Consider the following 21,719-nt stretch of genomic DNA (forward strand, 5'->3'; position numbering starts at 1 on the left):
GGAACATATATAAAAACAGATGATGGCAGGGTATGAATTAGAAAAGAACTAGTAAACATGCTTTAGAAAACTGTGATATGAATAAATTATGTTGATTTCTGTTTATCACAAAAATATCCGGAAGCTTTAAATAAAGCTTTTTAAATTAGCACTTGCAAGAACCATAACTGTTACATGGTTTTCATTGTGAGATTTTCTTTTGGGTTCCTCATTTTTTTTTTTTACTTTCAGAATAGTCAAAAAAATTGAAATATATATTTCAAATAACATTTGACTTGTGTGCAAAAGTTGTGGAGCTAACAATCTCTATACCAAAATCCAAATCTTAAAAACTTGGTTTCCTATAATGAAACAATTTAATTTGATGAGGTAGGGAAATGAAGAATATTGTGTAAAAAGATAATAATTTCATTGTATAATCTGAAATAGTGAAATACACATCCTTGAATCCCTTTAATAGGAAATGTTTCATAAATTTTATGTGTGTATCCATACCATTAAGAAGGTTTGAAAATTAAATTTCCATTTGTATTTTCAAACACCTTCATTTTTAACAAGAAGCAGCTTAAAAAATAGTTTTGTTTGTAATTTTTATAAGCTTCTACATTCTTCAGTGATCCAAATATATAGGAATGATCAGAAAATTTACTGTGCTTTTTGAAATGTGACTAAATGTTCTAAAGAACAACAGGCAACAGGCCTCAGGTAGAAAAAAAAATCTAAGTTTTCATCTTAGCAAAAAAAAATATTTTGATGACACTGTGTAACATGCAAGCATTTAAAACACTGGAACATTCTCGACTTGTCTTCAGTGATGACGAGGATCACTATCTGTCCTCCTTTACAAGAAGTTTGAGAGAGTAATCACTTGAGGGGCTTTTGGTTTTTTAAAAATAATCCTTATCAAGCACCTATTTCACAAAGAATCATGTCAGAATAATAAACACAGTCTTCCCAGTAGCATTATGCCGCATAAAATTCAGAAGAATATAAATGTGAAGAATGACTGGCAGTGAATAGATGTTAGGAAAGTAAAAGCTATAAAACCTTTCTCTCAGCTTGTTGACTACAAAATTCATAGTCCTTTGTATTTTTCAACATCCTAGATATTTTTACATAGAATGTTCCAAAATATATGTTAATTAAAATCATTTTTACAAGAGTGAAGAGAAAAAACATCCCTATCTTGTGGGTTCTGAATTGTATGTAGTAGAAAGGAACCACCACCCCATTGACCTTAGTCAATTAACTATAGGCTCTCAAAGTTCAGAACTTAAATGTTAAAACACTCAAGGGAAGGGATGGGAAATGGCCCATGGAAATGTCTTAATCATGTTTATAAATCTATGGAGATAGTAAATAAATATTCTTAAAGTGAAAACCCTTAAGACATTCCTGGAGGAAATACCTTTCATCTAATGCTACCTGACTGTTAAGAGGATCTGCGTGTGTGAGCACGTGTGTATACATACATATTATATACATTGCCACATATGCATGTGTATATATGTGTGCATACTGCATACACAAATATATGTGTATATATAATGTATATATACACATATCTTAACAGATTCAAACACACATATATATTGTGTGTATATACATGCAAATTTTATACATACATACACATCTATATATTCTAACCTCCCTTATGGGGAGATACAATTTGATCTAAATCTATCAAATAATGAAATATCCCAATGGCAATCAGCATGACTTTCATGAACTTTGTCCCTTTGTTTTCACATTTTCTGTTAATTAGAATTTGAAGTCAGGAGATGAGAAACTAGTTCATTTATCTTTTTTTTTTTTCAATATCTAAGCTCTACTTCCCTTCACTTTGTCTCCAAAAATGTTGCAATCTTTTACAGTCTAATCAACTTCTGTTACATGGTGCCATTATGTGTCCTCTGAAAAATGGTGTCAGCAGATCATTTCAAGAGCCAAACCTAAAATATCCTACTTTCTAGAAATAAAAATAGCGTCTACTCTGGTTTTAGACAAAGTCTTTGGGCTAGGGGAAAAAATATCTGCCTAAGGAAAAACAAACACTCTTTCTACTCTGTGTTTGTGTTTGCATGGATCAATTGTGAGACAAACAACATTCATTGACAGTTGCTGGCCATGAGTCTGCCTGTTTGAAATACCTTAGTCAGGAGAAGTACCACAAACTGAACCGAACAATCTCTCACAAAACATCTGCAACCATCTGACCCTGGCCTTAACCTTTAAATCTATCTTTTCATATTCATCTCAAAAGACCTTGTCAATGGCCAAGGAGACTCAAGAAAAGGATTCTTCAACAAACAAAAAAGATACAGAGGAAATTCAACCCAGATTAGGTGGCAGAAGATAATACAGTTTGCTCATTTTTATTCTGCTGCTCAAACTGGAGTTGAATTCATTTTCACTTTATCTTTATTCATGTTATTTAAACATAACATTCATTAGGATTGTGAACTGCAACAGATAGAAGAGAACAAAACTACTCGCCAAATTTGTTGGGCATCTGTTCCCACTAGAGGCGGCCCCTTGCCAGCTCCACATCATGTCATTTTTTTCCCCTGAATTCATTTCAAAGTCAATCCATCAGTTTATGAACTGTTTGATCAAACTTGTCATTAACCAAGTGAAACATTTAATTTGTATTAACGAAAATGGGACAAATAATTAGTACAGGGATTAACCATTTCACTTTTTTCCCCCTGCATTTTATTTATCAAACCTGTTCATTACTGATATAACTTTTTCATGTGACACTACATGGAGTCTCCTGAAATAATGGGAAACATTTTCAAAAAATGAAAATGCTTAGGAACTGATGGCTGTTAAAAAAAAAAAATCCACGCAAATAGCTAGATCTTACAGCCACCCCTGGTAACTGCTAATTTCTAGTTGCTATCTTCATTAAGATAGAGCATAAGCTTTTCAAAAGCAAAGAGACTGAACTGAGCCAACGGGCCAGAGCCTTATAAGAAAATTACCACAGCTATATTAAGAATCAGGAAAGGTTTTATTTTCATTTTTTGAATAAAACTAAAATTCCATTTTAGTTTCCAACCATACTCTAACAAATGGCGTAAATAACTTACCGCAAAGAACTCACCTCCTCTCTACCTTTGCTTGCAATGTTTATTTTAGTTTTGCCAGCCCAAATTGCTCTTTATATAACACATGCATTAGAAATAGAACCATTGCTGTTGGTGGGTATTTTTGCTCTTGGGAAGACTTAGTCATCATCTCGTGCAATTGCTGTGACCGTGACCTCACTGGGCATTTGTCGGCATAGCTATGACAATTTGTTAATGAACTGTTTTTGTTTTTAATTGCTTACTTAATTATGGAGCACCAACATAATAGCATTTCTAATTTGTGCCATAATTGCTTGCAGAGATGAAATGCTCTTCTCTATCATATGCTGCTTCTCATCATCTCTTGTTCATGAAAAATTTTCCAAAGAGTTATCTTCTTTAATATGATGATATGGTACCGGTTATTTGAAATGTACTCCCCTTAAATGCAACTGTATATGTAAACTAACTTCAGACTCTGTCAATCTCTTTCTCACACTGAACGTATATAAAATTACACATGTAAGTGTATATAAAGTTACTTAAATGTTTTCTATTTTCAATGAGATAAAGTACACAAACATGAAAAAATATCTCCTCTGGCCTATGTACCAAACATTGGCATTTTTGACATTATCTATGACCATAACAGTTTTAAAGAATTGCTTATAAAATAGCTAATTTAAACTGCATGAGTTCTCTTCGCTATTGCATTAACATTACTCCTGCTGTATAGAAAGTTCAAGATTCTGTGTGTTGTGTGAATCAGGTTTTAGTGTGCTTCAAATCTATCAAGGGAAAATGAAGGCCATGATTCTTCAAAATGGAATCATGGACTAAGTTTGAAAGCTCAGAGAATTAAACCAAGTTTGTCACGACCTCCATTTGAACGACTCAGAGAATTAAACCGAGTCTCTGGTGAGACAGAGAACAAGTAGAAACTAGGCTTCAGAAAGGAAGTAAAGGTAGAGGCCACTGAAGAAAGTCACCATTGACCTATGTCTTTCTCAGTGAAGTTCCTTCTTTACAGTTAGTTCCTACAGAAAAATATATTCAATGCAATACGTTAGTTATGGACCCAACAGCACAGTTCAAAACATGTGTAGCTGATGTATGTTTTCCCCAAAAAAATAAAAGTATTGGGCCATTCATTGTCATCTACACAAAGAACTGAGTCCTAAAATCCTTTACTCAACTAAATTCTTAATAAGTAAACTGAGACTAACCCTCTAATACCAGATTTGTTAAACAACATGATTTAGGTCCTTGCTATTCATGCACCTTGTACAACTAAAATGACTGGTAAAGCTAGAATCATGAAAGAGTCATTTTATGTAGCTGCTAAATTCCTCTCAAATCTCTTTGCAACTTAACGAGTAAAGAAAGCTCAATGTGTAATGCCGGCTAATGTGGTTTATGCTAGAAAATAGTATCAACCTATCTTTGTAGCTTATCTAAGCCAGGATAATACTTTTAGCCTTTATAGTAGACCCAACTCCATTTTTTCAACTCTTGACTATGTATTTCCTGAAATCCTTTTCCAAAGAGTTAAATTGGATGTGAAATCTGTACTCTGCTATGGAGCTGTCTTTGTTCTAAGTCTCGCCAGCAAAGCCTCGCCTCTGTATCACTTTCATTGCGTTCTGATTGAGCTTGACAGTGTGACAGGAAAGCAAAGGGAGGCAATTCCAAACTGAATGAGAGTCTTTTTCAGCCACACAGCAGCCTCCTCCTTAGCCCCTAAGAAAAAGAGGTAACAGATGCCGATAGCAAAGCATCCCTAACAAAGTCCTAACTTTGATGCAGGCAGAAGAAGGAAAAAAATGTAAAAGATTGTCTGAGTGCAGGAAAATCTTGAATGCAACACAAAGGAAGCAAAATGAGAAAAATCGTGGTGCAGAAAATGGCTGGGAGAGTTATGTGGCTGTCATGCGTTTAAGAAAGTATTTTACTCTTAACAAGTGGTTAGGATCTGCAGAATCTGCTTTGCCAGGTATGGTGCAACTGGAATAGTTGCATTATATGGGACCCAAGCAAAAGGTAATCAGCGCTGCTATGATTGCTTGGCATGCATGATGTTCATGATGAATGCCCTGTCCCTTGGGTGGAAAGTAAAACTCCACTGGAATGACAACTTTATAGTATAGCCATTACCTTTGTACTCTGGGGAGTAGATCTTTCCTGAATGAACAAAGTGTTCAGTGGCTATGATAATTTCTTACTTTAATGCATTATGTAATTAAGTGGACTGGAGCATCATTACATTATACTGCTTTATATATCGGGGGATCCGCACCTGGCCTCATCAAAGTGTAGTTTCTGAGGTATGCTGATCTCTAAAAGTGAACTATGTTAGTTGCATGGCAAAAATTTATTGTAAGATATAAGTACTGAGAATATACTTATACTCATTTCTCTTATTAAGAAACTGATTTAAAATATCAATATCTGTGCAATGCATCTTAATCCTTGTGGCAACAACATGAATCAAAGTAGAAAAGATCAGTCCTACTGGACCAGGGCATTGTGAATGTCCATATAATTCTGAGCCCATTGCTAAGATAAAGACTGAAAACACAAGTGATTCCCTTGAATCTGCATGCAAGCCCTCGGGCTAGAACATCACTTTCTGAGAGTTAGTAGAAATAACTCACTGCTTTAGTGCTGGGAGTAGAGACACACAGAGAGGGAGAACAGTGTCTCATAGCACTCTTGTTTGTATTTGTCTTCATGTATTTTTAGAGATTTAAAAACTCCAAAATTAATATGATATAAAGATTGCTATAATCTATCATGTAAAATAGTGGGGAACATTTAAATGAAGAATTCCTTCCTTGATAATCCTCAGTGGCTGATGTGCTTGGTAAAGGTCTGAATTGAGAGCTCAGTGACGTGATAAACATCCCCTAAGGAGTCCTTATTGGCTATCGTGGTATCTGTACACTGGTGGGGTGGTAGTATAAATAACATAAGCTTTAGGCCTCATTAGAGGCTAGAGCCAGGCAAGAATCTGGTTCACTATGCTGAACACTCTAGGGGGATACCAATATCACAGGGGATTTTTATATTACATGTTTTGCGGCATTCTTTTTTCTCTGGAAATTTTATGACTATTTTTTCTCTCAAATATGATCATGCTGCTTTGATCTCAGGTAAAAATGTTTCAATTGCATACTTAGGCCAGGTATTAATAAAAGGTCAGATAGAGTTAATACAGATAGGTCAGTATTAATGAAAAGTCAGATAGAAATACAGCTTGGGCCAGGAACATAAGCAAAAGATAGCTGGAGGAGTGCTAAAGCTATCTGCATGTTTTGCTAGAATTACGGTTGAAAATGTACAAAAGATAAAAGAGATGAGGAAAACATCATGAGAATAACCTGGAGCTTCCGAACTCCTAGTTTAACTTATAAATGATTATCTATTCATCTATGCTAAAATAAAATATGTATATAATTTAATTGATAATTATACGTTGAGTGAAAATATTGTAATTAACATGCACAGATGCATAACTCATATGTGGGATACTCTTGCAGATTAACATGTATGTATTTACAACTTCTCTTATACTTAAAATGCTAGGAAATTAACAGTGACTTGAATCATTTCTCTCATACTCATATACAGGTTATACTATTATGTTTTCCAGATAATTAATGTCCTCTGTCTATATTTGATTTGATTTCCTTTAGAGATAGCTAATGAGATAAAACAGGCACCATGAACTAGTTAAATCAACCACCTAATCTTACACATGAAACATTAAACAGAGAGGAGGCATCTGCAATTAGCAAATTGCTTTGATGTGACTAAATATCTGGCTGTCTGCATCACCAACGTTGTGGGTCTAAGTCCCAGATGAAGCTACTGATCTAGATGTGCTGAATGTAAGTATAATGAGCATGGATTTTCTCATGTAGCTCACTTTTTGAGGATGGCAGTTCTATCAGACTCCAGGGAGCGCAGGGGGCTGTGGACAAGGTATGGAGGTGAGACAGGGACAGAGAAAAGCAATCCTGCTCTCCATCAGGAAGATTCTTATTTTTTTCCCTAAAAAGAGACAACAGCTACAAGACATTTTCAAGATGTAGAAGGGTGTTGCATTACTTAATCAAACGCTGAAAATGCAGACCTGGTTAAGTGATGTCAATGATCTTAACCTAAGAGCGGATCTAGTCATTGGGCAAATCTAACATGCACCTGACTGATGCCAGCAGAGAAACTCACATTCAACATCTTTGCTGTCTGCTTGAAAAATATTACAATGTTTACCCAGCAAGTGGATGGAAGAACACATCTCCTTCCCAACAGCACAGGTGTAGCTGTGGGCAGAGCGAGGCAAGGGCCAGGCGTGCTACCAGGGCCTATGCACCTATAAGGAGGTGTGATGTTTCTTTTCAGCGTGATGGGATGCTATCAAGAGGCCTTGAGAAGGCAAATGACATTGGTTGATTTATGTTTTTGAAAGACCAACATGGAGAAGTGTGGGGAAGATTCTTGGAAGAGAAAAACCAGGACATCAATTAGGAAGCTGCAGAAATAAGGAAGAAAGCTTCAACATTTAAATGCTTATTTAGGAAAATATAAATTTTTTACTACATGCTTATTCCCATTCTAAGTGCTTTACATGTATCATCTCATTTAATTGTCAAAAAAAAAAAACACGTGGAGACATTATTTTTTATCATTCCCAATGAACAGATAAAGAAACTGAGTCAGAGAAAGATTGATCACTTCGTTCACAGTCTCACCGTACAAGATGGCAGCAGTGGGATATAAATGCAGACAATCTGACCCACACTTCCTACCTCCCTCACCCGGCTGCCTCAAGGACACATAACTTGAGAAGATCATGGTTAAAAAAAGGAAAGGAGGCCCAGCATGGCAGCTCATGTGTGTAATCCCGGCACTTTGGGAGGCTGAGGCAGGAGCATCGACCAAGGTCAGAAGTTCAAGACTGCCTGGGCAACATAGTGAGACCCCCAACTTTACTAAAAATTAAAAAATTAGGCAGGCATGTTGGTACACACTTGTCTTCCTAACTACTTGGGAGGCTGAAGTAGGAGGATTGCTTGAGCCCCAGAATTTGAGGGTAAATAAGCCATGATGGTGCCACTGAACTCCAGCCTTGGTGACAGAGTGATACCTTGTCTCTAAAAATTAAAATTAAAATTAAAATAAAAAATGGAGTGATGTAATGGGAAAAAGCAACAACTAAGACATGTGCATTTGAAAACTAACTGGATTTATGGGGAAACTGATCACGATGATCAGATATTGAATGTGAACAGTTTTAGGTGTGAGCACTAGTAGGAAAATGAACCCCATTAAGAAATTTGGGAAGAGAAGGAAGGGAGAACCCAAGCCACTGGCATTTGACTGACAGAAAACCAGAGAGCAGTGCCTATGTTCCAGGCATGTTCATGAGTACCATTTTATTTAATTTCTTTAGCAACACTGGGACGTAAATGTTATAGCCCTATTCTTAAAAATTTTAATAGACTTTATCTTTTATAGGAGTTTTAGGTTTACAGAAAAATTGCACAGAAAATGTAGAAAGTTTTTCTAAAACTATGGTTTGCCCATCATATTCTTCATCAAACTGGTAAAAAATTAGCCACTTCTCTAATTAATAAGTGGGCAAAGAGTCTGAATAACCTTGGCCTCAATTTCCCAACATAAGAATGATGCAATATTTCTTTAGTTACCTGGTCCAGAAACTTAGAATTATCCTCAGGCCCTTCTTTAAGACTCCCTTCCTTCCTCCATTAGTGAAGGTAGCCACAAAGTCCTAAGTAATGGGTAGTCACAAAGTCCTATTAATTCTACCTCCACCATACTACAGATTGCGCCCCCTTTTCTCTATACCCACTGCAATTCATTTGCTCAACATATATTAATTAAGTACCTACCATGTCCCAAGGCACTGTGCTATGCACTGGGTTATACTGGTGAACAAAACAGATGGAGTCCCTCTCCTCATAGAGCTCACAATCTAGTGGGAGAGAGAGAGATGATGAACAAGGATCTGAGGAGCAATCTGGGGAGTGATTCGTGCAATGAAGATGAAGCAGAGGGTGACAGGAAGGTAGCGCGTTAGACAGGATGGCAAGGCATGGTGTCTGTGGAGTGGACATTTAAACATGAAGGATGCGAAGGGTGAGCCATCTGACTATCTGGAAGAACGCTGGCAGAGAGAAAAGAAATTGCAAAGATCTGAGAGCTTCTAGAAGGCTGGTGTGTCTAGAGCGGAGTGAAAGGGAAGTAATGAGGTCAGGGGCTAGGCAGGGCCCACGCACATTGGGAGGGTCTACCCATTTGTAAGGAGGAGGGATGTCTTTCTTCAGTGTGGTGGGATGCTACTGGGAGGCCTTGAGAAGGGGAATGGCATGAGTTGATTTACAGTTTTGAAAGACCAACCTGACTGCAGTGTGCGGAAGACTGTTGGAAGAGAAAAACCGGGATATTGATTCGGAAGCTGCAGAAATCCGAGCAAGAGATGAAGAAGCAGATTGCTGTGCAGGTGGCAAGAAGCGGTCATTTTCAAAGCGTGTTTTGAAGGCAGAGTCAGTAGGATTTGCAGATAGATGGAGTTTTAAGGGGGAAAAAAAGGAACTATCACAATGACCCCTATGTATTTAGCTTGAGCCAAATGCCTCAATGTAATTATGAAGTGATTCATCTTCTTGCCATTCAGGGAGAGCTCATCCTTCTCATATAGTGAGTTTCCTTGTAAATTTGGATTTATTTCAGGATTTTCTGCTCTGTTACTTGATCTATTGCTGGACGACGATCACACTTTTAATTCCTAATGAAAAATTAATTCAAATCACCAATTTAGATTCAATTTATATATTGCACATTTATAATATAGATACATATTTTAAATAAAATTAATCTTCTAATATTCTTATTTCTCAGCTCTGCTTTGGTTATTCTCATATGCTAATCCTACAAAGAAACTTTAGAATCATTTTTGTCAGATTTCTCAAAAGAGGCCTGTAGGAATTTGTTTTTGTTTCATTTATTTATTTTTCAAGAGAGAGGTCTCACTATGTTACCCAAGCTGGTCTTGGGTACTCCTGGGCTCAAGCAATTCGCCTGCCTTGGGCCTCCCAAAGGACTGGGAGGACAAGTGTGAGGCACCATGAACAGCCAGGAATTTGTTTTTGTATTATATTTATAGTTTTTTCTGTTTTGTTGTTGTTTTCCTTTCCCCTCCCTCCCTCCCTTCTTTCTTTCCTTCCTTCCTTTCTTCCTTCCTTCCTTCCTTCCTCTCTCTCCCTCCCTTCTTTCTTTCCTTCCTTCCTTTCTTCCTTCCTTCCTTCCTTCCTCTCTCTCCCTCTCTCTCTCTCTCATTTCTTTCCTTCCTCCCTCCCTCCCTCCCTCCCTCTCTCTCTCTCCTCTCTCTCTCTCTCTCTTTTTTCAGGGTCTCTGTAGCCCAGGCTGGAGTGCAGTGGCACAATCTCTACTCACTGCAACTTCTGTCTCCCAGGTTCAAGCAATTGTCCCACATCAGCCTTCCAAGTAGCTGGGATTGCAGGTGCCCACCACCATGCTCGGCTCATTTTTGCATTTTTAGTAAAGATGGAGTTTTGCCACGTTGGCCAGGTTGGTCTTGAACTCCTGACCTCAAGTGATCTGCTTGCCTCGGCCTCCCAAAGTGCTAGGATTATAGGCATGAGCCACTGTGCCCGGCCTATATAGTTTAGTCTGTAATGACATTTTAAGTCTTTCTTTCCACATTTATCAGTATTTTCTGTATGTTTTGTTTGTTTTTTAGATAGGACCTCTCTATGTTGCCCAGGCTGGTCTCAAACGCCGGGGCTGGGCTCAAGTGGTCCTCCCACCACAGCCTCTCAAGTGGCTGGGATTACAGGCATGAACCACCGTGCCTCCTAAAGGGGATGATGTGCTTGCTGTAAGGTTTTATAATTTCTTTAATATAATGCAGACACATTTCTGTTTTTTTTTTTTTTTTTTTTTTTTTTTTTTTTTTTAAAGGGAAATTCTTTATAAGTTTTAACTTTTGAACCAGTTCTTATAGGCAAATGAGAAAGTTATCAGTTATCTGTATTCATATTTTAACTAGATAATCTACTAAATTCTCTTAAATTTCTAATAGTTTTTCAGTTGATTCACTCGGGTTTTTAAAAACTATAATCTTTATAATCTGCAAATAATGACACTTCTGCTTCTTCCTACCCAATATTTATGCTTCTTATCTCATTCTCTCATTTAATTACATTGGTGAGCACCTTCCAGAACAATCATTAAATAACTGTGGTGATAACAAGTACTCTTGTCTTGTTCCTGACTTTAATGAGACTACTTCTAGTTTTGCACCATTAAGTGCTGTACTGGCTGTTAGTTTGTGATACATAGATAAATATGTTTTTAAACTGTAGCTTAAAAAGTTTTATTCTATTACCACTATACTAAGATCTTTTAAAAAGTTAAGATTTTTTATTTTTGTTTGCAAATACTGAAATCATCCTGTGGTTCAAATTCTCTGATCTATTCATACAGTAAAATCTCTTAACAAATTTTACATTATTATTTATATTATGAAACTCCTCAGAAGTCTGGAATTACCCCCATTCGGTATTTTGTATCTTATTCATAAGTCAGATTAGCTTGTAGTTTTTGTTTGTTTTCTGTGCCATTGTGGCAAACCTCTGGCATCACTGCTGTACCGCCTTTGTGAGAATTATTTCCTTAAACTCTGATATAATTAATTGATTCAATTATTTCAGTGCATGAAAAACCATTTGGTCCTGGCCTTTGAGTAGTACCTCCTTGACCAGTTTATGATACTATATAGGTTTTTTATCAGCTAAAAAAAAAAAAATCTAATTTTGTAGGTTTATATAGTCTGAGGAAATGGTCCATTTTACTCAGATTCTGATATTAGCATAGATGATAAGAATTGTTTAATATTTTACATAAAGTTGGGGTTTGCTTTCTTTTCTAAGTTTATTTGGGTGTTCATATCGTTTACATTTATTGTTATAGCAAATGTTTGACCTTATGTCAGTCTTTGTATTACATATTTAATGAGGTTAATACTTTCTTTCTGCCTTCTTCGTTACTACTGTCTTTCTAAGAGTAGAGATCTAAACATTTAAAAATCAGAACTATTCTACCAGTCCACACTCTTATGATGGTGCAACCCAGGCAACGTAGGCAAGATAGAAAGGCTGTGATAAATGAGAAATAGTTTCTAGTTGTTCTGTGTTGTAAAAGATTTCATAAATTTTATTTAAAAATGGCGATTTTTTTACTAAGCAGAAAATGCTCTGTAGGTACATTCTGAGAAAGAAATTTGAAAAAACAAAAATGACTGGCAAGGGCAAGCAGATACCTCTTACCAAGAGAGCTTGTTATTTCATTTATTCTTTCATGGTTTGCAAAAGTTGTTACAACATATCCTGATAATGAGTAATTTTTGCCACTGTATGAAGATCAACCAGAATTTCCTGGTGAAGGTAACTTTTACATATTTATATGCTTACATTATATTCTTATCTCCTTCCCTACATTTTTAAGGAAATGTGGGTGCATTTCACAAAGGAATTAAGTAAGACACATTTCTAATGTTTATAGTGCACAATGCTAGCTTTTATAGGTAAGCACAGATGTTTTAAACTGATGCAAAATGATGACAAGCAATTTAATATTCAACTCTTTGACATGATAGATTTATATTATTTATAATAAAAACATTTAAAATAGATACATTTTTAAAGATCATTTCTTAACTTGAGCTATTTCCTTTATTACACACTACATTTATATACCAAAATTTGTTCTTTGATTACCCAGCTCTTTTGGAATTTACATAGGTATACTGTCATTAATCCGAACAGGTTAAGTCCTGGGAATTCTGGACAAAAAGATCTCCTACTGTAAGTAATCAGTGTTTCCACCCCTTCAGCCCTCCTCCAACCAGCCCTGCCAGCATTATATTATTGAAGGTAGACATTGTTTTTTATTCTATTAGCAGTGAATTCTACAACTTGTAATAATATACATACGTAATAATATACATATTTCTCAATTATCAATTTTAAAAATTAAAATTTCTTTTATTCCCTTGTTGAAGATGAGGAAATTTGCTCAGTTTATATCTTTTTTTTTTTTTTTTTTTTTTTTAGAGGCAGGGTCTCACTCTGTCTCCCAGGCGGAAGTGCAGTGGTGAGTTAACAGCTCACTGTGGCCTGGCACTCCTGAGCTCAGGCAATCTTCCCACCTCAGACTCCGAGTAGCTGGGACTACAGGGACATGCCACCATGCCCAGCTAATTTTTTAATTTTTTGTTAAGATAGGGCCTTGCTTTGTTCCTTATGCTGGTCTCAAACTCCTGGCTTCAAGCGATCCTCCTGCTTTGGCTTCCCAAAGTGCGTAGATTACAGGTGTGAACCATTGCACCCAGCCCTTTATATCTTTTTAGATTCTCTTTCTCTTTAGGCTTTTGTTTTTGTTAATAGCTATAGGATACATTATTATTTTAAAACTATTATTTAGTGCCAGGTGCGGTGGCTCACATCTGTAATCCCAGCACTTTGGGAGGCTAAGGAGGGTGGATCACTCGAGGTTAGTTTGAGACCAGCCTGGCCAACATGGTAAAACCTCGTCTCTACTAAAATTAACAAAAATTAGCCGAGCATGGTGGTGCACGTCTGTAGTCCCAGCTACTCAGGAGACTGAGGCAGGAAAATTGCTTGAACCTGCGAAGTGGAAGTTGGAGTGAGCAGAGATCACGTCACTGCACTCCAACCTGGGCGACAGAACAAGACTCCACCTCAAATTTTTAAAAGAAGTGTATATATAATTTAGTTTTTATTTGAAGATTTTAAAGATTTACTTTATATGATAATTACCTATATTTATTAATAATAAACAGCACTATTTAGACTTCATTCAGTGTGTTTACATTTATTTAGGACACATAAGGAGTCCTTAGGACAAAGCTTCTTCATCTCCAAGTTTATTTTGAGTTATTTTTTAATTGGATAGATTATATCATCGAATGATTGTTTTAGGACGAAGTTATAGGTAGTGTGTCTCTTGAGTCTTGATGCACTTGAGAATTTTGTTGTTATCTTTACACTTTGGACAACTTCTCTGGGCTGCATGATTTTCCTCTCAAAATTTATCAGTCACTGCTCCTCTGTCCTGCAGCCTCAACTGTTGCTAGGGAGTGGTCCGAAGCCAGTCTGATATTTCCCTTCTTTGATTTGTTTCATCTGTCTGGGTGTTTGGAGAATTCTTTTTCTATCCTTGAAGTTTAGTAATTTTGGCAGGAAATATGCCTTGGATTAATGATGATATATTAATTATTTTAATCTGAAGATTCTGCTCTTCTGTGATATCAGAAACTTTTCTCTGCTGTATCTGAATATTTTTTTCCTTGACTCTAGGAAGAGCAATTATCTAGATTTTGTCACTAGGTTGGCTTACTTCCATATCTACTAACTTCTTTGTAACTTCTCCCCTTTCCTCTTCATTCTGTGTGATTTTCTCATCTGTCAACAAAATCACAAACCCAGTTTTCTGCAATTTTACTTGGTTTCTAAATCATTTATTATTATGATTATTATACACATTTTTGAGACAGGGTCTCATTCTGTCACTCAGGTTGGAGTGCAGTGACAGGATCATGACTCACTGTAGCCTCAACCTCCTGGGCTCAAGTGAGCCTCCTGCCGAAGCCTCCCGAGTAGCTGGGACTACAGGCATGCACCACCACACCAGGTTTTTTTTGTTTTAAGATTTTTCGTAGAGACCTGGTCCCACTATCTTGCCCAGGCTAACCTCAAACTTCTGGGCTCAAGCAATCCTCCTGCTTAGATCTCCCAAAGTGTTGTGATTACAGGTGTGAGCCATTATGCCCAGCCTAAATCATATATTATTTCTGCAATGAAATTATTTTCTCCTTTACCTGTGCCGGAGTCCTTGAGATTTCATTATTTTCTTGCCTTTTTATGTTTGATAACATCTTTCATAGAGCCTGCATTCTCTGTAATTATATTAAAGTGTGAGCCATTTGCTTTATTAAATTTCCTCCTGATTCTCATTCTCTTTTCAATGTACCTCTTCTTTACATGTCTTTAATTGTCCTTCCTTCCTTCCATCCTGCCTGCCTGCCTTTATAATAATCATTGCATAGGTCACAACTTTTTTCTCTTTTTAACCCAGGAATGTTTTATATTCTGGCCTGTGATCTGCCCCTAAATTTCCTGGGTAGATTCTTTTCATTTTCCTTTTAATTTCCTTGGGCTTTATTAGACTTTTTTCTTGTGAAATTAACTTGGGGATTGGGATGTATGTACTTAAGTGCTTTTTGTTCCTTCTTTCCCAGCTACCTCTAGGGAGTGATGAGAAGGGACGGGACCTGAATAGCTGAAATGGGGAAACCTTCTTCTCTCTTACCCTCTCTTACATATATATACCCCGAGGATTTTTGTTGACAATCTGGTATTACAGGTCAAGGCCTTTTTGCCACATTAGGGCAATGTCCATTTCTGCTTTTAATCTGCACTTGGACTTTGCTCACCACTCCAGGGTGAACCAGGCCATCATTTTTGAATGAAGGCCTTGTCTTCGGCATCTCTTTCCGTTTATTGAAGCCAGATCTGTCTTTCTCCCTTCTTTCTTCTTTCCTTCCTCCTTTCCTCCGTCCCTTCCTTTGGGTTTTCTTACCACATATATAATTGACATTATCCTCGAGATCCTTGGTGGCCTCCACTCTCACTCTCTCCGCACCTGCTGGCTCCCACAGAGGCCCCCACTGAGTCATCGAGGCCAAGCAGTTTCATCCCTTGAAGGGAAGATGCTCCTTTTCTCCTTGTTTCCTACTGTAGACTCAGTGTTTGTGTCCTCCCCAAATTCATATGTTGAAGCCTAATCTCCAGGGTGATGGCTTTTGGAGATGGGGCCTTAGGGAGGTGATTAGGTCATGGGGGGGAGCACTCATGAATGAGATTAGTGCCCTTATAAAAGAGACACAGAGAGCTCCCTCATGCCTTCGGCCTTGTAGGGACACTGCAAATAGACAGCCGTCTATGAACCAAAGAGCAGACCCTCATTAGGCATCAAATCAGCAGGTGCCTGGATCTTGGACTTCCCACCTCCAAAACTGTGAGGCATACATTTCTGTTGTTTATGAGCAACCCAGTTTCTGGTATTTTCTTACAGCAGCATGAAAGGACTAAAATATTACCCTCCATTAAGGCACCTTCTTATGTGCCAATTCGCTGTTTAGCATGATGGTTGTTTTGCATTATAAGCATCCGGACTTTTTTTTTTTTTAACCATCTGCCTAGTGCTTTGTTAGTGTGAGTTTCTAGCACCCCCTGCACACTGTGTGTGCACTCAGCTTGACTCAAGTCCTGGGGTTGAGAGCGGTCATCAGCCCTGGCTAACTCCTCCTGCGTGGTGAGTGTTCTCTTAGGAGCACCTCTGTTCTTGCAGTGTGGTCTGTCATAGCCACTCGGTTGATCAGATCTATCATACTGCCTTTGAACCTCTGGTGAGGAAAAAAAGGTCAGTCCGAATCCCATTCTTTTTCTCCCATGGGCTACTCTAACACCACATGTATTCAGACTGATCAGATTTCTTCAGTAGCATCCAGGACCCACATTTTTACAAGAATATTGGAGGATCAATAATCTAACTCCACACACCGACTCTGTGCTCGAGTTCCTTGCATGATTCCTATTTATACCTGGTAGACTCAAAGTTGCACATTCCAGTAATCCCATTCCAGAATGTGGGATTAAAATGACCTTTGCTTCTGAACCCTCCTAGCCCTGTGGGCTTGAGAAGCCAGTGGCAATACCCACAAAATGTGACTGCTACTCAGCCACCCCAGTGGGTGATATAACCCCTGACCACCTTCTTCAAACACGAGAGTATTAGACCTGCCACTGCCCACATTTTAGCCCCTTCTCTCCCTCCAGGGGCTCATTCATGCAATAAAGCCAGACTCATTCATGTAATACAGAGAATATAAAATATGTGTTGAGCTCTACTCTACTATGTTCCAGGCATTGTTTGTAGTGATGGTCATAGAATTGTGAAAAAGAAATCAGTTCCTGTCCTCACAGAGCTTCCAGGCCAGAAGGTATTCTAAGCTGGAGAGATGGGCTCTGCCAAGCTAGACTTTGCTTCCTTTTGGCTTGTATTTAAATTCAAGGACAATATCTCTTCAAACAGCAGGGACCTGTGTTGTAGCTCTGCCAGTTCAACTTTGTTTTGCAGGCATAGATCACCATCCCCTTTAAAAAACAAATTAAAATGCATTTTCTAAAGTTACGTAAGAGAAAATTCCAGAAATGTTGCCTGGTCCTGCAGCGCAAGGGAAGCATTAGCCCGTCTCCCTGAGGCTTTGTTTCAACACTCCACAGGTCCATTTACAACCTGCATTTTGAATGTGATTAGTTACATAATAACTCTTCACTTTTTCCCACACTATAGCACCTTCTTGGAAGAGCTTAAGGTGTTTTACAGCCATTATCCTATTAACCCTCACCCCGGGGAGTGTTAGGGGTGGCACAGCATATATTATTGTCTCTATTTTACAGAAGGAGACATCATGATGGCACAAGAAGTTAAGGGTCTTGAGCAACAGTACACAGGAAGTCAAGTGGAACTAAGAACAGAAACAATTGGTTGGTTACCCTTACTCCTATAGAATGCTATCTCGACTTCTTGGGCGAATCCATAGCAGTTCACAATTCTTCCTCCTACAGAACCACTTCAGTCACACAGAAAGAACAAGCAGAAATCAATTTGAGAAAAAACAGGGCACAAACAGGCTTTTGCTGCCCTGGCATAAATTTATCTGCTTCCCTCTGTCAGAAAGAATGGAGTAGGCTTTGTGATGGTGGTACTAAAGGTTTGATCTTTTGTTAAAAAGAATGCGTTAAATATATGTTGGGAGGGAAGAGCAGATGAGTGAGGTTGAATCATCCAGGGTGACAGAGAGCTGCTTAGTAAATGTCTTCAAACAATACACGTGTGTGTTTCACAGCTACTCCAGGCTGCAATGCTGCCAAGTGCTGCAGGAGAAATCTAGGAAGGCGCTCATTGGTACAGAGTAGGTACTAGATACAAATCTGTCGAAGGAAAGGGTGAAGCAAGTTGGGATATCGTTCTCACCTTCAAGGAGCTTACAACTGGGGAAGGAGAAAAACTACAAACTATTCAAAGTGTAAGTATGTGCTGAACTGGGGAGTGTTGTCTGTTGATGCAGTAGGAGCTCAGAGAAAAAAGAAACTCCTGCTGCCTGGAGTGATGGTAGAAAGCTTCTTGCAAGGGATAGAACCCGAATTAGGGTTGGAGAAGCAGGGGGTTCTGGAGAGGTGGAGAGGAGGTCGGATACTATCTTTGGAAGTGCAAGGGCCTGACAAGGTAGGAAGGTGTGCGGCCACAGGGCGTGTTTTCTAAAACAAGGAAGTGGATTTTGTGAGATTGGAAAGAGGGACTGTTTCTTTCTATAGGTATTGTTAAGTATCTGCTATCTACCAGAAGACAAAGAGTAAAGACTCAAGGCAAACTCCTAGATTCTGAGACTGAAAGAATGCCATTATCAAGAAAGAAAGCTTGTATTTTGGAGTGCTTTTAATTTTTGAATGCATAATAACTTCAGGACATTAGTGTCAGTACCTTTATTTTGAAATTTTATTGATGTCTAAATCTTCTCAGAGTGTTTGTTTCTTCCTTAAAGGTGAGATTAAGCACAAAATTGTTTTCCGCTATTACTGAATTGTAGTCTTTTTTTTTTTTTTACTGTTTTTGTTTTACTGTTTTATTTAGTGAAATATTATTATAATTATTATTTTTTTACTGGTATTCAATCCTGCTTAAATGCATTACTGCATCTATTACCATCCTATCTCTGCCTCACATTTATCCCATAATTTGGCCAATATCTGGCAGAGGTTTTTCCAGCAACTTTCTTCTTCTGACTTAGGTTGAACAATTAGACTTAGACATTTTATCATAGCTATTACTATTACTCTCTTTTGGAATTTTCAGCCTCTTCAGGAATCAAAACCCTTACTTAGTCTCCTTTTCTCCTCCACAAAACAGGGAAGATGAAAATCTTCAGAGACTAAAGTCTCCTTTATTCCCAGACAATGTCAGCCTAAAACTAGAAGGAGATTATCAAAATAGGAGAAAAAAAATTAACTCAACATCATAGGAAATGCATATCAAACCAACTAGGAGGTTTTGGGTTATTAAAAGATGATTTCCATTTTTGGGAAGTCTGAAGAAGGCAGGAGGGAGTCTAGCTCCAGAGTTTGAAGGCACTTTGGACTTCAGTGATTCTCAACAGAGAGGCTAAGCTGGAGTTATCAACAGCTGCCTGTGCAGAAAAACAGGATCTGTAGATTTGAAGACCAGTCTCAGATATGATTTGGGGGTGAGGCACATAAGCCAGAAGCTTAGATTTCTATATTTCAAGTATTCCAAGCATACAGCAATAGGGAGAAAAATATGTAGAAAAGAGATGGGCAAAATTTTTCTGAAGTTCATTCTCTCATTTATTACCTTTCCATCTAATGGAGAGCCTTACTGAGAATGAGGTTCATATCAAATGCCTATTTCTCTTGTCTGTCTTTGAATGTTCCCAGTTTAATTCGAGCGCATGCATTATCAAACATCTGTTTTAATTACAGCTATTGTTAAGGTAGTTAATCAGTTGTCGTCTCTCACCAACCAAAATCCTATATTGCTAAATTTTTGTACAATCAAAGATACAATAAATATAAAAGGAATTCTTGTATATCAGCGTGAAAAAAAATGCATTCAACTTCTTTGCTCACTGATGCAACCAAAACACCCAGGAGTTATTATAATGTGCATTCCCTTGACATAGACTTTTATTTCATGCAAATGACTGTGATTAAGATTCAAATACTTTTTTTTTCATTTTCACACATTACTTAATCAATGTGAAGTACTGTGTAAAAATTGCATCTCTTCATAACAGTGATTTTGACCAAGTCAAGTGTTGCTCCTAGAATTATAATCCAGACTTGTGATTCAATTATCATTTAGAGACTTCCTAAATTCAAATTAAGTTCACTCTCCTCCTCCTCCCCACACTGTAAACTTAATATCAGTATGGATCATTTGTAAGGTATGATCAAAATAACTTTCCATTGCAAGGAAATATACAATGTGATGTCTGATTTTTCCTTTACTTGCAAAAAGAGGCACAGCAATCAATAGAAACTAGCCATTAAAATGTATGAAAATGCAGACGGTACTGTCTATTTTTCCATTTACATTAACTTAGCTTTTAGGCTGAATAAAATTGACACTCCCCAGAATACTTATCTATTTAAACCTCCTTCAACAGATGCACAAACTGCATTTAAAGTTAAAAAGAACCCATGGAATACTTAGTTTGGCATCCCTGTTTGATAAACTACAGGACATTCAAAAAAGCACATTCTTATAGAATCAACAAGCAATGCATAAAATGAAGCAAGATTCCAGAGGCCAACTAGGCAACTCTCGTACAACTATAAAACATTGATCTATTTACAGTTTACTGCACCCAAGCCAGAGGCTGAATCTTGTTTTGTTATTGTCTGTGACTACCTCTTTTTTGCTCATCTTGCATTTCATCTTTATTCAAGGATAAATTAGATTTTGCCAATGACTAGGAATTAGGCTTCAGAACTGGCAGGTTTTAGGTTCTCATAATATCAACCCCACCCACTTATTAAAACTATGTACCATAGCCTGAAGTTCTCTAGCCTCTGAGTTGAAAATAACATCTAATTCTAAATTGTTTTTCTTCTTTCAACATTCACTGAAAATTCCTCCTTTTGTGTCCAATTGCAATAAACAGAGAAATACACTCATCTTTTATTCTCCATGGTTCCTAGAACACAATGCTATCTCTATGCCAGAGCTGAATTTGTTGAATTTGAATTATTATTTTTTTTTTTTTTTGAGAGAAGTAAAAATTCTACTTGATGGAGTTTGATGAATTCAAACAGACAATGTTTGAATCTGGATATTCCTTTTCAGAAGTTTCTTGGACATGTTCATGGGATGTCCTGACTCTGCTGCCATGGAAAGTTGAAGGGACACTGGCAATTAGTCTGTTTGAAGGGTCCCAATTAGTAGGTACCCTGGCCAGCTGGAACCAAGGGTCTGGTCCTGAATTTACTGGGATACTAGGAAATATTTGTGAGATTGAAGTGGTTCTGCAGGAGGAATTGTGAACTGCTACGCATTCGCCTGAGAAGCCAAGATAGCTTTCCACAGGATTAAGGGTAACCAACCATGTTGGGTCTTTTGAAGCTGGAACTGGGTTGTTTGAAGTCAGTCTAGGCTACTTAAGAGGACCAAATGAACAATTCCTATTTATTCTGGTTCCATCTTGGAGGTTCTGAGGATGTTTTAAGATAAAGCTCTGGAGAAAATGAGTGAGATTGTGTCAGAGACTCTTGGCTGGGCCTCAATGTCTAATCTTTCCCATCCCATAGTGATAGACTTTTTGCTGTGTACTTGGCTGCTCAGAATAAAGGCCTAATTTCCCAGGTGCCCTATAGCTAGCCATGGACCCATGCATGTTTCTCTGTGGTTGTTTTGAAGGTGATATGATGTATACAC

This window comes from Sapajus apella, unplaced genomic scaffold, assembly GCF_009761245.1.
Source record: "Sapajus apella isolate SASKATOON/1434 unplaced genomic scaffold, GSC_monkey_1.0 scaffold74, whole genome shotgun sequence".
NCBI classification, from domain to species: Eukaryota; Metazoa; Chordata; class Mammalia; order Primates; family Cebidae; genus Sapajus; species Sapajus apella.